We start from the raw sequence: 16079 nt of genomic DNA on the forward strand, positions 1-16079 counted from the left end.
CTGATGTATGCCAGGAATCCAGGCGGAGGGTGGCATTAGCACTTCTTTCTGCAGAACCTAAACCCTGCCCGACTCACCCGGAGGAGCTGTCACAGTGGTTTGCTGGAAACCCCCTTTCTGTTGGGAGGATTACTGGGTCACCGTCTCCCAAGGACAAGGAAACCCTTGCTGAAGTGCTGGAACGGCTCGGCACGAGGCGTATGTTGGTGGGAGCTGTGTCAGCCCGCTTTCGGCCATGTAGCTGCTCCCATCCAGGCTCTAGAAGGGGTCCTGTTTGCGTCAGGCCCAACCGCCCCCCTCCCCGAGCGACTGCACTGGGTGTCCCTGCGCCGCGCGTCCCCTCCCTCTTGCCCCTCCCTCCTGGCTGCCATAGAAGCCAGCCTACGAGGTCCAGGCCAGAGTCCGGGTGCCCTACCGGTCCCCCTGTCCCTCCTTCCCCAGGCCAGTCCCCTGCTCCGGATTGGTCCTTCAGGAAACGCTGCGGGGCGTCTCGGTCCCCGCTGCGGAGCCGGCCTAGGCCAGAGGGCGGGGTTTGCTCTGGGCCTCTGCAGGTCAGGTCGGCCGCCCCTGACAGCTCCGGGAGCCTCAGGCGCGACAGCGGCGCCCTCACCTCGGGACATCCACACACCGACCGCTACTGCTCCAGCGGCAACCACCCCGCGCGCCTGGCCTGGGGCCGTGCAGCGAAGCCCAAGAGCTGGCCTCGCCACGAAGGTAAGCGAGGGGCTGGGGGGCTCGCCGCCAGCACCCCCACCCCGCCACCCTTCCTCTGATAGGCTGTAAACCTAGGTGGCTGAGGAGGAGGCGCCTCTCCTCCCCGCGACCCAAGGAGAAGGGGAGCCCTGCCGGGGGGTGTCTGCGAAGTGGGGTCAGAAGAAGGTTAGGCGCTTTCTGGGGCGTCCCCCCACACCGGCCCAGGCCGATCCACGCGCGAGAGGAGGGGGCATTAGAGCCAGGGCAAGGGCGTGCTCGCTCGTGTGTGCCCGTGTCAAGTGCGGCGCCCATGTCTATGTGCGCGCGTGTGGGCACCCATGTCTCTGTATGGTGTCTGCGTGCCCGTCCACACGTGAGCCAAGGAAGGCATCTTAGCGCCTAGCAGTGCACACAGCGGGTGCGCTGGACCAGAGCCCTAAGGCACCAGCCCAAATCTGCAGTTTGTTACAAGGGCAGAGGACCTGCGTGACCTCCCCACGCGCGCCGGCCGGTGCTGGTGGTGGAGGGAACTGACAGCTAACGCCTGTGGCCCAGGAGAACAAAACCTCCCATTGCACTCCACGCCGCGACGCTCCCCAGCGAAAGGTGCTTCTTTTGGAAGACCGCACGAAGTAAGGAAGAGCCTCTTTTCCTCTTCCTGGATATCCCTCCAGGAATATTAGAAGCTCCAGGACTTCTTGATACGTCCAGGAAAAGATCGCAACCGGGTCATTAAAATATCGAATCCAACCAGCTTCTACGTGCCTGACACATCTGGGCAGATGGAGAAGTCAAGGCAATAAAGGTGCTTTTATCCCTAACATGGGCAGCGAAGATTCTGCTATCGGCACTTTTTTCCTTTCCGTTTTTTCCTTCCCTCCTTTTCCTTCTTCTCCCTCCCTCCTTTCCTCCTCCTTCTCCTCTCCCCTTCTTTTCTCCTCCTCTCTCCCTTTCTCCTCTCTTTTTCCCTTCCCTCCCCTGTTTTCGTCCTCCTGAGTAGACAAGAGGGCTCTCTGTCTACCCACCCTCCCCCACCCCATTCCTCATCCCGTTTCAAAATAAGAGCGAATGAATCACATTCTAAGCTCTTACCCGTGCAGTTCTGACAAGTTTGGAAAGTACACAAATCGCGTTTGCAATGGAGGCCGCGGGAATCCAAAAGGGAAACAAACAAAACCAGACGAAAAAAAATGATTCCAAAAAAGTGATTTCAAATTGGAATCTAAGGTGATTATTTGTTTATGGTAATAAGATTTTTTTTAATGTTTGAAAAGTATGTATCACACTAGCTTGCATCATCAGTATTCAATGTGATTCATAGAATCGCTTCAAAAGATGGTTTCTGCTAGTGTTGCAACGGCACTTCTAATTCTGGTTGTCATGGTTACTGAAGAAGTCGCCCTGCACTATTGAGAGGCTGTCTAGCTAGAACCAGGAACTGTTCTCCAGAGGACCTTCTCTTGTACCCTCGTGTAACCATGGTAATAACCGAGTTTATGAAAATGTACTTACTTTTTCCCTTAAAGTACTAAAATCCCATTGCATGTTGTTGTGTTTTTTTTTTAATTTTATTTTTTCAGAGTTTGCAGTCTGTGCAACACAGCTTTCTGCTCAGACAAATGAGAGTAAACACTGCCCTCCAGCAAGTTAAATGGCCCCAAATAGTCATGCGTCCCAGCTCTCTTCCCACAGCTCACTGCAGGAACAGAGGACAGAGCAGGGTGTTAGATGTTCCAGGAATCCTGGCCTGAGCCCAGATCGCCCTCTCCATTTAGCATTTACATTTGGAAACCTAATTAGCTTTCTAATTATGAGATGGGAGAATGTAGGTGGGGGTCCTGGGAGAGGCTAGTGGGGAAAAAGCTGAATCCAACTCCCCATGGACTAGTGTTTGGTTTGCCATTGAATTTGCCTAGTAAACCCTCATGGGTTTATTTTTAGCTGGACCACTGTTAAATGGTAAACCTGGAAAAACCTTCAAAGAAGCCTCCTTCTGTGTTAGGAAAAAATGTGGATTGGATATTTGGTTTGAGGTGTGTGCTTTTTTTCTAAGTACATTTAAAATAAAGACAGGTTTATATGAAATCTAAATTCCCCAGTAATAACTACAGATAGGTTATAGAGCCCTTTATATTCTTGGTTTAACCCTAGGTTTTTAGTTGAGAAGGCTTTATTTGGGGCAAACAGTGGTGCCATTTCAAATACTTTTATCCGCAAATGTTGGTTTCTTTAAGGAACCATAACTCATTACACATCCACAATTTCTGAGCTTCAAATTCTAACATTGATAGCATGTGATGGGACAGTTTGAAGCCCTCAGACTTACAGTTTTATTTTCTTTTTCTTTTAGAGACTGGGTCTTGCCATGTTGCCCAGTCATGTCTCAAACTCCTGGGCTCAAGAGATCTTTCCGCCTCAGACTCCTGAGGAACTGGGACTACAGGTGCATGCCAGACTTATTATACATTTTTTAAAAAAGAAAAGCAAAGATTTTTGTCTTAGTAGGTTAATGTTTTTAGTCACATATATAGTTTCATTTTGAGAAAATTAAAAATTAAAATATAACGTTAAATCCAACTTCATTCTTTGAATCTGATCACTGTATTTCTCTAGGGATTAAAGAGCTTTAATTCATTGGTTGATTTTCTTTCACTTGTTGAAGGGACAAACTGTTGATAAAATTTGTTTCATTCTGTATTTTGACATTTCCTATTGTCATTCTACAAAGAGGTCTCTAGAATTGAAGTTTTAATTTTCAGGAGAAGAAGAAAATATTCAAATTGCATATGAAGATAATAGTCTACAACTTGAATTAACCACATCATAGTTCTTAAATTACTTTCTCTCAAGAACTTCAAGGTTAGCTTAGCCATTATTATGCAGCATCCTGAGGAATATTAACCAGTTTTACAGATGGACAAGTTATGTTCAAAAGCCAAGTGATCATGCCTGTAATCCCAGCACTTTGGGAGGCCAAGGCAGGTGGATCACCTGAGGTTGGTAGTTCGAGACCAGCCTGACCAACATGGAGAAACCCCGTCTCTACTAAAAAAAATACAGAATTAGCCTTGCATGGTGGCACATGCCTGTAATCCCAGCTACTTGGGAGGCTGAGGCAGGAGAATCCCTTGAACCCGGGAGGTGGAGGTTGTGGTGAGCCGAGATCACGCCATTGCACTCCAGCCTGGGCAACAAGAGTGAAACTCCATTTCAAGGAGAAGAAAAACAAAAAAGCCAAGTGATAGCTCAGCGCCGTAGCTCAGGCCTGTAATCCCAATACTTTAGGAGGCTGAGGCAGAAGGACTGCTTGAGCCCAGGAGTTCGAGACCAACCTGGGCAACATGGTGAGACCCTGTCTCTATAAAAAATTTTTAAAAATTAGCTGGGTGTGGTGGCGCATGCCTGTAGTCCCAGCTACTGGGTAGACTGAGGTAGCAGAATTGCTTGCGCCTGAGAGGTTCAAGGCTGCAGTGAGCTGTGATTATGCCACTGCATTCCATCCTGGGAGACAGAGAAAGACTCTGAATTTAAAAAAAAAAAAAGGGATTTCAGCTAACCACCTGGAAAATCGAGACAAAAATCTAAATTGCCTGACATGAGCATTATGAATATGAGCATTAGCCAAGACTTAGAGAAATGCAGGGTGTGGATAGCGGGAAGAATTTAAGATTAGAGAGCAAAATAAAACTGTTAAGGGGAAAAAACTAAAGAGAAAGCAGATTAATAGAAAGAAAGTAAAAGCGAAAACATCAAGTGTAAAGAGGGTTGCACAGAAGAAAAACCAAATTGCAGAAGAGGAAACTAAAAAGAACTCCACTCTTCATCTTCCACAGAGAACATTGATAGTTTTCCAGAAAGCAGTAAGTACCCTATTTAGCAAAATCGTGTGACTTGGGAGGCCTTAGTGGCAGATCTTAATTTGTTCTGACTCCCTGCCACCCGTCCAAGTGGTGTGGGCTGAGGCAGCTTTCTTTTCAGGTCTCCCGAACTAGCTGCTCATTAGACCTTTTCTCCCTAATTCTAAGGCCACCAAGAAGCTTTCTGCATCTCTATTTGTTGGAATTATCTAGTTGGGATAATATATGGATACATTTGATTACATAATTGCATTGGAAATTTTTCTTTTTACTTTAAAAAATTATTTAAATTGTTATCGTCATAATGCTTTCACCTAATTTTATGAGAGTATATTAAAAGCTTATAACTAAAACCACAGTCCCAGTCTCCAGAGGCAATCATTTTGAACTCTTGGCTGTTTGATCACTTACCTCCCTATGTCCGAATAATTAACTTATGTTGCTGTTTTTTGTTGTTGTTGTTTTGTTTTGTTTTTGTTTTTGTTTTTCTTGAGACAGGGTCTCACACCATTGCCCAGGGTAGAGTACAGTGGTGTGATCATGGCTCACTGCAGCCTTAAATTCCTGAGTTCAAGCAATCCTTCCCCCTCAACCTCTTGAGAAGGTGGCACTGTAAGTGCACGCTACCATGGCCATGCCCAGCTTTTTTTTTTTTTTTTTTTTGGTAGAGACAAGGTCTCACTATGTTGCCTAGGCTGGTCTCAAACTCCTGGGCTCAAGCAATCCTCTCACTTTGGCCTCCAAAGTGCTGGGATTATAAGCGTGACCCACCATGCCTGGCCACTGGTTCTTGATTTATCAATTTTGGACAGAATCTATTGACTTATTTATTTATTTTTATTTATTTTTTTTTTAGAAACAGGATCTCACTCACCCAGACTACAGTGCAGTGGTACAATCATAGCTCACTGCGGCCTAGAACTTCTGGGCACAAGTGATCCTCTCATTTCAGACTCCAGAGTACCTGGGACTACAGGCATGAACCATCATGTCTAGCTAAGTTTATTATTTTTGTAGAGTTGTGGGGTGGGGGGCTCTCTATGTTGCCCAGGCTAGTCTTGAACTCCTGGCCTCAAGCCATCCTTCTGCCTTGGCCTCCCAAAGTGCTGGGATTACAGGCGTGAGCCACCATGCCTGGCCAAATTAGTTCTATTCTTGGCTAATAAAATATACCTTAGTCATTTTTAATCATGAAGATTTTTAAAGAGCCTTTTAAACTTTTTGGAAATTTGAAATGTAGCCAAATACTCCCTCAGATGTAATCAACAGCACCAGCCCTTGAGCTCCTATGGAACACAGAGGTACTGATTTTTGCACCCTTTATACTGCCTCAGTTTCCATGATCCATACTCCATACCCCCTCTCCCATTTTACCATTTCCCTGACCTACATTTCTCTTTCAGTACTTGCTTAATCATACCTGCAAATTCCTTCAGGCCTCATCTCCTTCCAGATGTTCTCTTTTGGGCCCCACCCTGTCTGCACCTATCTCTAGTTTAGCCTTTGGCCATTATATTTAGATGATCTGTTTATGCATCTACCTTGCCCCACTGGCTGTAGATTTAGTTATATCTACATTGTTCCTGGGAGTAACTTGTACACTTAAACATGGAGGACGGAGCTTAAAAATAATGTTTGTTGAACTGAACACTTCATCTTGATATTGAAGGAGTATTCCATAGTAGAGTAAGAGGGGTAGCAACCTCACATTGCTTAGAGTAGGGGTGAGGGCAAGGAAGTAGGGGTAAAACATGATCTATTTCTTTTCTTTCCTTTTTTTTTTTTTTCCTTTTCTGACGGAGGAGCCTTGCTCTACACCCGCACCTGGCCAATAAAATTTCTTCCTTCCTTCCTTCCTTCCTTCCTTCCTTCCTTCCTTCCTTCCTTCCTTCCTTCCTTCCCTCCCTCCCTCCCTCCCTCTTTCCTTCCTTCCTTCTTCCCCTTCCTTCCTTCCTTCCTTCCTTCCTTCCTTCCTTCCTTCCTTCCTTCCTTCCTTCCTTCCTTCCTTCCTTCCTTCCTTCCTTCCTCTCTTTCTCTTTCTCTCTTTCTATAGTGAAAACTGTCTTTATTTTTATTGCCTTTTATTTTCAACAATGATTACTTGAACTTAAAAAAAAAGAGCAGACTTTATTAACTAATGGTTACTTAAAAGTCACACCTTTCCAGCCCACTTCATATTCTTTTTTAACCATTTTCAGACCATGATCTGTTTCTTACCCTCCTACTTTCTAGCAGCATCTGTTCAGGGGAGATTGCCTGTGGCACACACAGCTCCTGCTCATGAGACAAGGTGAAGCAGCCTCATCTGTTGTGTGTGAGGCACAGACTCTGAGATCAGACAGGCTTGGGCTTGAAATTAAACTTGGATGTTAATTGCCTATATGGCTTTGGACAAATTACCAAGCCCTTTTGAAGTTTAGTTTCTTCATCTGAAAAATGAGGATAATAGCAGGCACCTTTTAGGGCTGTTGTAAAGATTTTAAAAAATATGTATAAAGGGCCACGGATGGTGGCTCACACCTGTAATCCCAGCACTTTGGGAGGCCAAGGCGGGAGGATCACCTGAGGTCAGGAGTTCGAGACCAGCCTGACCAACATGGAGTAGAACCCTGTTCTACTAAAGATACAAAATTAGCTGGGCGTGGTGGCACATGGCTGTAATCCCAGGTATTTGGGAAGCTAAGGCAGGAGAATCACTTGAACCTGGGAGGCAGAGGTTGCAGTGAGCTGAGATTGTGCCATTGCACTCCAGCCTGGGCAGCAAGAGTGAAACTCTGTCTCAAAAAAATGTGTGTGTGTGTGTGTATATATATATGAAAAATGTATATATCTATAAATGAAATGCCATCTCTACTAATATATATATATGTATAAAGTAGTTGAAATGAAATAATGATTATTCTTCTAAGTTAGGAATGCTTTGGGCTGCAATTAACTAAAAAAATCTTCCTGCTTAGCTAGAAGTTTATTTTTCTTGCAAAAGAAGAGGTCTAGATAAGCAATTAATAACTTTGTTTTAGCTGCCATCAGAGACCTAGTTTATTCCTATCTTTCTGTTCTGCTGTCCATCCTTTGCCCTCATATTTATCACTTCATGGTCTCTAGGTGGCTACTACTTCTCTGTAAGTTCCACATAGGAAGAAAATGAAATAAGCTGCTCTAGCTGCAACTATCCCCTTTCAACAGGAAAGCACTAATTATCAGAAACACCAAACTAACGTCTTACTGGCCGAAACTGTGTCTCAGACCTATCCCTATCATTGAGGGAGAAGGGGAAACTGGGATCGCCAGTACTATAACAGAAGGTAAAGAAAGGAGAAGAGTTAGTAGTGATGTTAAGTGAACCAGCCTGCAGTGATGTCTGTCACACTATCATTTATTGATAGGGTGGCCATATGTCCCAGTTTGTCAGTGCAACCCTGAATTACACCTGTTGTCCTAGTGTGATTATTATTATTATTATTTTTCGAGATGGAGTTTTGCTCTTGATGCCCAGGCTGGAGTGCAATGGCGCAATCTTGGCTCACTGCAACCTCTGCCTCCTGGGTTCAAGTGGTTCTCCTACCTCAGCCTCCTGAGTAGCTGGGATTACAGGCATGTGCCATCACGCATGCACAGCTAATTTTGTATTTTTAGTAGACCAAGTTTCTTGGTCAGGCTGGTCTTGAACTCCCGACATCAGGTAATCTCCCCACCTTGGCCTCCCAAAGTGCTGGGATACAGGCCTGAGCCACTGCACCCAGCCGTCCTAGTGCAATTATTAATAGCACCTATTCTCAGAGGTGTCTTGGTTTGAATGACAGATTCTATGTTCACCCTTCTTATTGAGCACTTGCTATTTATTGTAGGCTCTCATTAAATAGTAGTTATTAAAAAGACAGCTAGAACACAATTGTAAGATACACAACAAGTCAAGTTTACATGCGGTGATTGCCTGTATGGTACAGGCAGGAGGTACACTGAGTTTACAAGGGAGAGAAATGAGTATGAGTTGACAAAGAGTTGAGGTCAGCTGGTCTGGATGGAGAGGAAATATATGGGGAAGGTGTAACACCAAGGCGAGAGAAGTAACTGGGTTGGACACAGTTTAAAATATGCAAAAGTGGCTGGGCACGGTGGCTCAAGCCTATAATCCCAGCACTTTGGGAGGCCAAGGCAGGTGGATCACGAGATCAGGAGTTCAAGACCAGCCTGGCCAAGATGGTGAAACCCTGTCTCTACTAAAAACTACAAAAATTAGCCGGGCACAGTGGCAGGCTCCTGTAATCCCAGCTACTTCAGAGGCTGAGACAGAAGAATTGCTTGAGCCTGGGCGGCAGAGGTTGCATTGAGCCGAGATGGTGCCACTACACTTCAGACTGGGCAACAGAGCGAGACTCCGTCTCAAGCCAGGGGCTTTTCTTTGAAGACTAACAACAAAGTTTTCATGCTGCCTTTGTTTGAATGATGAACACTTTGTAATATGAAGTACAATGCTAAGATATGATTGGGTCTAAGAGCATTCTTGGAACTGATGACACAAAATAAAACAGCCGTTCATATTTGTGAAGCCAAATTTTTTTTTTTTTTTTTTACTATTACAAAACCTACTACAAAAGTTTAACATGTGAGAAGAAAAGATATTTTTCTGGCCGGGCGTGGTGAGGCTGAGGTGGGTGGATGATGAGGTCAAGAGATTGAGACCATCCTGGCCAACATGGTGAAACCCCATCTCTACTGAAAATACAAAAATTAGCTGGGCATGGTGGTGTGCACCTGTAGTCCCAGCTACTCAGGAGGCTGAGGCAGGAGAATCACTTGAACCCGAGAGGCGGAGGTTGCAGTGAGCCGAGATCACGCCACTGCACTCCAGCCTGGTGACAGAGCGAGACTCCCTCTCAGAAAAAAAAGAAAAATATTTTTCTAAATTATTGTCTTGAGCCTATAGTAGATTGTGACCTTGAGATATTTGGTAATAAATCCTCCTCTATCAAGAGAAAATATTTGCAACTTCCAAATTTTCTTTTGAGTTGAGATTAAAGGAAAACATTTATGGTCATTAATTTTTTTTCTTAGCTTGACTTTTAAATCCCCCCAATGTTTTTTTTGTTTGTTTGTTTTTGTTTGTTTTTGTTTTTTTTTTTTTTGAGACGGAGTCTCACGCTGTTGCCCAGACTGGAGTGCAGTGGCGCGATCTCGACTCACTGCAAGCTCCGCCTCCCGGGTTCCCGCCATTCTCCTGCCTCAGCCTCCTGAGTAGCTGGGACTACAGGCGCCCGCCACCGCGCCCGGCTAATTTTTTTTTGTATTTTTAGTAGAGACGGGGTTTCACTGTGGTCTCGATCTCCTGACCTTGTGATCCGCCCGCCTCGGCCTCCCAAAGTGCTGGGATTACAGGCTTGAGCCACCGCGCCCGGCCCCCCCAATGTTTTTTATTTTTATTTTTCAGAAACAGGATCTCCCTCTGTCATGCAGACTGGAGTGCAGTGGCATGGGCATAATTCACTGTAGCCTCAAACCCCTGGGCTCAAGCGATCCTTTCTCCTTGGCCTCCCAAAGTACTAGGATTATATTTGTTTTAGATATTTATTCCTTCTGTTAGGCTGGTTGGTGAGCTGATATAGCTGAAAGAGACAAAGTAAAGAAATTTGGTTCTAGTCTCATCCCTGCCACTAACTAGTAAGTCTCTTAACCCCTCTGGGTCTGTTTATTCCAATACAAAATGCGAGACTGAAAAATCCTACAAGTCCCTCCCCAGTGGACTCCTAAAAGTCCCTTAGTGTGCTTGGGTAATCAAGGGAAACTGAATTAGCCAGTCGGCTTGGAGCCTCAGGTTAATTTGGTTCAGTGAAGTATTAAGAAGTAAGATTGCAGAGGAAAACTGAGATAAGACCCTGAAGTGCCTCATATCCGGCTAAGTAAATTGCCATTTGTTTTTGCCATTTACTAAGCAGGATTGCAGAAAAGTCAGTGTGAAAACGGGTGTGCTGGATGGGTTGGAAGGAGGAAAGACTGACAAGGGATAAAAATACTTGTTTTATTCTGAGTTTTGAGCTATTTTACAATATTCAATAACCTCACAACATACCCGGTTCAAATGGCAGAGCAGTAGTCCCTAGAAAGCTTCACTGCCATGCTCAGCTTACCTGCTGCTGGCTCCATGTCCTGAGATTTTCAATGGCGCCTCACAGTACTCATCATCTGGACACAGTCTATTGCTGGTTGCTCTTCAGCTTCAGCTTTTCGATGATTATTTTGCTTCTGCTGGAATGTTTGTTGGCAGCCTTTAGTTTTGCTCCTAACCACCTCCCACTATCCCCGCAACCCCACCGCCCCGCCATAACTCCTTCACTACTTAGCAGCTGCACAAGAAACCTCCCTCCTAGGCTCCACTCAGTTCCCAGAAGAGCAATTCTTATTGCTCTAGGATTAAATTTATGCTACCGCTGTTAACATTTTAGGATATCTATAGTGTTAAATCAAGTTCAGCCTAAAGCTGCCTCCCTACATATTTTAAGTTTGGCCTAAAAGTTTATCTGAACATGGTGAACTATAACCTAAATGCACTTGTTAATGGACTGAAGCCTACTCTTGTGCCAGTCACTGAGTTTTGGCCAATGAAAGGTGGCCAACTTAGTCAAACCGTGTTCAAATAAGGCAAATGTTGAACTGTGACCAATCCGGCTGTTTTTGTACCTCACTTCCATTTTCTGTGCATCACTTTTGTTTTTCTGTCCATAAATCTTCCACCACTTGGCTATGCTGGAGTCTCTGAGCCTACTCTGGCTTGGGAGGCTGCCCAATTCATGAATAATTGTTTGCTCAGCTAAACTCTGCTAAACTTAATTTGGCTAAGGTTTTTCTTTTAACAATAGTATTTTTACTAGTATACTAATATACTAATCTGTGGGGTTTCTTTATTGAACTATGGTGACATTACCAGAGCTAGTCTCAACTTTCCATAAAAAAATCCTTCCTTTGGCTGGGCACAGTGGCTCATGCCTGTAATCCCAGCACTTTGGGAGGCTAAGGTGGGCGGATCACTTGAGGTCAGGAGTTCAAGACCAGCCTGGCCAACATGGTGAAACCCTGTTTCTACTAGAAATACAAAAATTAGCTGGGCATGGTGGCAGGCGCCTATAATCCTAGCTATTCGGGAGGCTGAGGCAGGAGAATTGCTTGAGCTGGGGAGGCGGAGGTTGCAGTGAGCCAACGTCACGCCATTGTACTCCAGCCTGGGCAACAAGAGCAAAACTCTCAAGAAAAAAAAAAAGTGCAATCCCTGACATGTTTATACTTCTTTTCCTTTTTTTTTTTTTTGGAGATGAAGTCTCGCTCTGTCACCCAGGCTGGAGTGCAGTGGCACCCAGAAAGCAGAGGTTGCAGTGAGCTGAGATCTTGACACTGTATTCCAGCCTGGGCAAGAAGAGCGAAACTCCATCTCAAAAAAAAAAAAAAAAAGTGGTGTAATTTGTGTATTTGCTATCACTGATAGTTCCAATGGCTTTTTTTTTTTTTTTTTTTGGAGACGGAGTCTCACTCTGTGGCCCAGGCTGGAGTGTGGTGGCTCAATCTCAGCTCACTGCAACCTCTGCCTCCCGGAGGGTTCAAGAGATTCTCCTGCCTCAGCCTCCCGAGTAGGATTACAGGCACACGCCACCACGCCTGGCTAATTTTTGTATTTTTAGTAGAAACAGGGTTTCACCATATTGGCCAGGCTGGTCTCGAACTCCTAACCTCAAGTGATTCACCCGCCTTTGCCCCTCAAAGTGCTGGGATTACAGGTGTGAACCACCACGCCCAGCCTGATAGTTCCAATGGTTAATTCAAAAACAAGGCACAGGGCAGGTGCAGTGACTCACGCCTGTAATCCCAGTGCTTTGGGAGGCTGAGGCGGGTGGATCACCTAAGGTCAGGCGTTCAAGACCAGCCTGGCCAACTTGGTGAAATCCCGTCTCTACTAAAAAATACAAAAAGTTAGGCGGGCGTGGTGGTGGGTCCCTATAATCCCAGCGACTTGGGAGGCTGAGGAACAAGAATCGATTGAACCCAGGAGGTGGAGGTTGCAGTGAGCAGAGATGGTGCCACTGCAGTCCAACCTGGGCAACAGAAAGAGACTCTATCTCAAAAAAAAAAAAAGGTCACAGCTGGGTGTGGTGACTCACGCCTGCAATCCCAGCACTTTGGGAGGTCAAGGCGAGTGGATTGCTTAAGCCCAGGAGTTTAAGATCAACGTAAGCAACATGGCAAAATCAAATATACAGAATTTAGCCGGGTAAGGTGCTGCTCGCCTGTAGTTCCAGCTACTTGGGAGACTGAGGTGGGAGGATCTCTGGAGCCCGGGTGGTCGAGGCTGCAGTGAGCTGTGATTGCACCACTGAACTCCAGCCTAGGTGACAGAGGGAGACCCTGTCTCAAACAAACACAAACAAAAAAACAAAAACAAGGCACGTCAAAGAATCTTCCTTTCTAATTCTCCTGCCTGCTCTTGCTACTATCACTGACTTTTGCCATCCCAGGCTGATGCTGGACTTCATGGCAGTGGCCTGTTTCGTAGTGTTAGGTTCCACTACACACCAGAGGGAGGCAGCAAGTGGAATTGGGTGAAACTGGACCCCAGACTGGCCTTGTCACTCACTGCTCTCTGAGTTTTGACAAATGTCTCATCCTCTTTAGTAATCTCATCAAGGTAGTGAGAATTTTAGTATCTATCTTATAGAGTTTGTTGTAATGGTTAAATTAGTCACATAAGCATATGCAGCACAATGTCTGGTGTATAGTAAGTGCTTAATAAAAGTAGCTTTTAGTATACTTTCCCTGTTACATTGAATAAAATGCTAGTAACACTACTCTAACACCAACTAAAAGAATGGCTACTTCCAGCTGGGTATGGTGGCTCATGCTTATAATCTCAGTACTTTGTGAGGCCAAGGTAGGGGGGAACACTGGATCCCAGGAGTCAAACCAGCCTGGGCAACATAGCGAGACTCTATTTCTACAAAAAATACAAATTAAAAAAAATGACTACTTTCAAATGTCCTTCAAAAGGTGCTATTGCTTTGTGGTTTACAGTATATCACCTTTCATAAATTACGTTTTACTTCTTGTTTGCTTGTTTTTGTTTTGTATTTTTTTTTTTTTTTTGAGACAGAGTCTCGCTGTGTCGCCCAGGCTGGAGTGCAGTGTGCGATCTTGGCTCACTGCAAGGTCCGCCTCCTGGGTTCACACCATTCTCCTGCCTCAGCCTCCCGAGTAGCTGGGACTACAGGTGCCCACCACCACGCCTGGCTAATTTTTTGTATTTTTAGTAGAGACGGGGTTTCACTGTGTTAGCCAGGATGGGTCTTGATCTCCTGACCTCGTGATCCGCCCGCCTCGGCCTCCCAAAGTGCTGAGGTTACAGGCATAAGCCTTCACACCCGGCCTGCTTGTTGTTTACTACTAATATTTATTTGGTGCCTACCATATCCTAGCACTACATACTAGGGAATATTGAAGATATGAAGATAAATAAGCAGCAGAAGGTCAGTCTTAGAAAGGCTAAACGTAATGAGAATGTAAATTTATACTCTGTCAGTTCAAAGTGTGAGCAGAGTTCAGTGGAAATACTGAGATGGAGCAATTAACTCTGGGTAAGTAGAGAAAAGAAAATACCACCTGGCGGGGTGGCTCTATGCCTGTAGTCCCAGTATTTTGGGAGGCTCAGGAGTTCAAGACTAGCCTGTGTAACAGGCCACTCCCCCAGGCCTCACTAAGGCAGCAGCACAGCAGGCTTGACTTCATGCTTGGCGCCAAAGCTGGTGGTGAGACCATTCTAAAAAGCCTCCAGTCCATTTTCCAGAATCGGGGGATGGCGGAGTTGGTGCACACCTGGAAGGACCATGGCTATTTAGCAACCTGCACAAACAAGAACAGCAGCTTTGCCAATTTGAGAATTTACCTACATGGATTGTGTTGCTGGACCTTCAGAGTTACGATGGTGACGCGCAAGGCAAAGAAGAGATCAACAGTATTTTGAACAAAGTAGAAGAAAGAATGAAAGAATTGAGTCAGGACTGTACTGGGCGGATAAAGCGATTACCACCCATAGTTGGAGGAGGAGCCATCAACAGATATTGGCCCATTGCCGATGGGCGCCTGGTTGAATACGACATAGATTGAGGTGGTATATGATGAAGATTCATCTTATCAAAATATAAAAATTCTACACTCGAAGCAGTTTGCAAATATTCTCATTCTGAGTGGTGATGTTAATTTACCAGAGAGTGATTTGTTATATACCTGGGCCATCATGGGCAGTGGCAAAGAAGACTACACTGGCAAAGATGTACTCATTCTGGGAGACAAACGCGGGGGCATATTGTGTGAAATAGTCAAACTAAAACCAAAGATGGTCACTATGGTAAAGCTTGACCAAATGGTGATCAATGGATGTAAGAAGTATATGTGAAAAACGTGTGGCGATGTCTTAGACAATCTTAAAGGAGGATGCTATCAGGTTCTAATAGAAGACTGTATTCCGGTACTGAAGAAGTACGCCAAAGAAGGGAGATAATCTTATTATGTGATTAATGATTTGACAGCTGCTCCAATCTCCATGTCTCCAGAAGAAGATTCCACATGGGAGTTTCCCAGACTGATTCTTGACCTCTCAATGAAAGTATTGAAACAGGATGGGAAGTACTTTACACAGGGGAAATGTGTCAATCTGACAGAAGCGCTGTCACTCTATGAAGAACAGCTGGGGCGCCTGTATTGTCCTGTGGAATTCTCAAAGGAGATCGTCTGTGTCCCTTCGTACTTGGAATTGTGGGTATTTTACACTCATTGAAAGAAAGCTAAACCTTGAAGATGAATAGCCCCTAAATCACATGTGCTGCAAATGGCCTTCCTGACTGCCATATGTTGTACATGACATCAAAATGAGTCAGGTAATTGATTGTGAATTCCTCAAAGTTTTCCTTTTTTTTAATTATTATTTTTAATTTAAAAAAGCAAATGGGAAATCTGTATTTTGATGAGCTTAGGGTGTTATTTTTTTGAAAGTCGGCTGAAGGATGGTTAGACAGCACAGCGAAGACTGCTAAATGCACTGACCCTTCCCGGAATGTGATTTTTGTTCCTTTTTATTTCTCTGTGGGCTTTTGTTTTTGTTTTTGTTTTGGTAGATCTTCAGTTTAGATATTAGGAGGAATGAACATCGTTGTTTTGTGCTGAAGGAAAGATCTTGATGATGTTTCTTTCCCCAAAAGTTGACTTAGATATTAAAATTTGGTGCTTTCAAGAGAAAGTTAAAAAAATGAATAAGAATTGCTTCAATTAAAATTACAAAAAAGAAAAAGAAAAAAAGAGAAAAGCAAGTGTGGTTGGGTGCAGTGGCTCACGCCTGTAATCCCAGCACTTTGGGAGGCCGAGGCAGGCAGATCACAAGGTCAGGAGTTCGAGACCAGCCTGAGCAATATAGCGAAACCCCGTCTCTATTAAAAATACAAAAATTAGCCGAGCCTGGTGGCAGGCACCTGTAGTCCCAGCTACTTGGGGGGCTGAGGC

General features: G+C 44.9%; 1 protein-coding gene and 1 pseudogene across 5 annotated transcripts in view; both read left to right on the forward strand.

Annotated features, from left to right (window-relative positions):
• Window positions 1-369: 369 nt before the first annotated feature.
• The window catches only part of NIM1K (NIM1 serine/threonine protein kinase), a 94202-nt gene continuing 78492 nt past the window's right edge, over window positions 370-16079 (forward strand). For all 5 annotated transcript variants that reach the window (XM_078003858.1, XM_028849135.2, XM_078003857.1 and 2 more), the window contains exon 1: window positions 370-714. The gene's annotated coding sequence lies outside the window, so the exon portion shown is untranslated. The remainder of the gene's footprint in view (window positions 715-16079) is intronic.
• Window positions 14093-15378, forward strand: LOC106992443 (spermine synthase pseudogene; annotated as a pseudogene).

This window comes from Macaca mulatta, chromosome 6 (assembly GCF_049350105.2).
Source record: "Macaca mulatta isolate MMU2019108-1 chromosome 6, T2T-MMU8v2.0, whole genome shotgun sequence".
NCBI classification, from domain to species: domain Eukaryota; kingdom Metazoa; phylum Chordata; class Mammalia; order Primates; family Cercopithecidae; genus Macaca; species Macaca mulatta.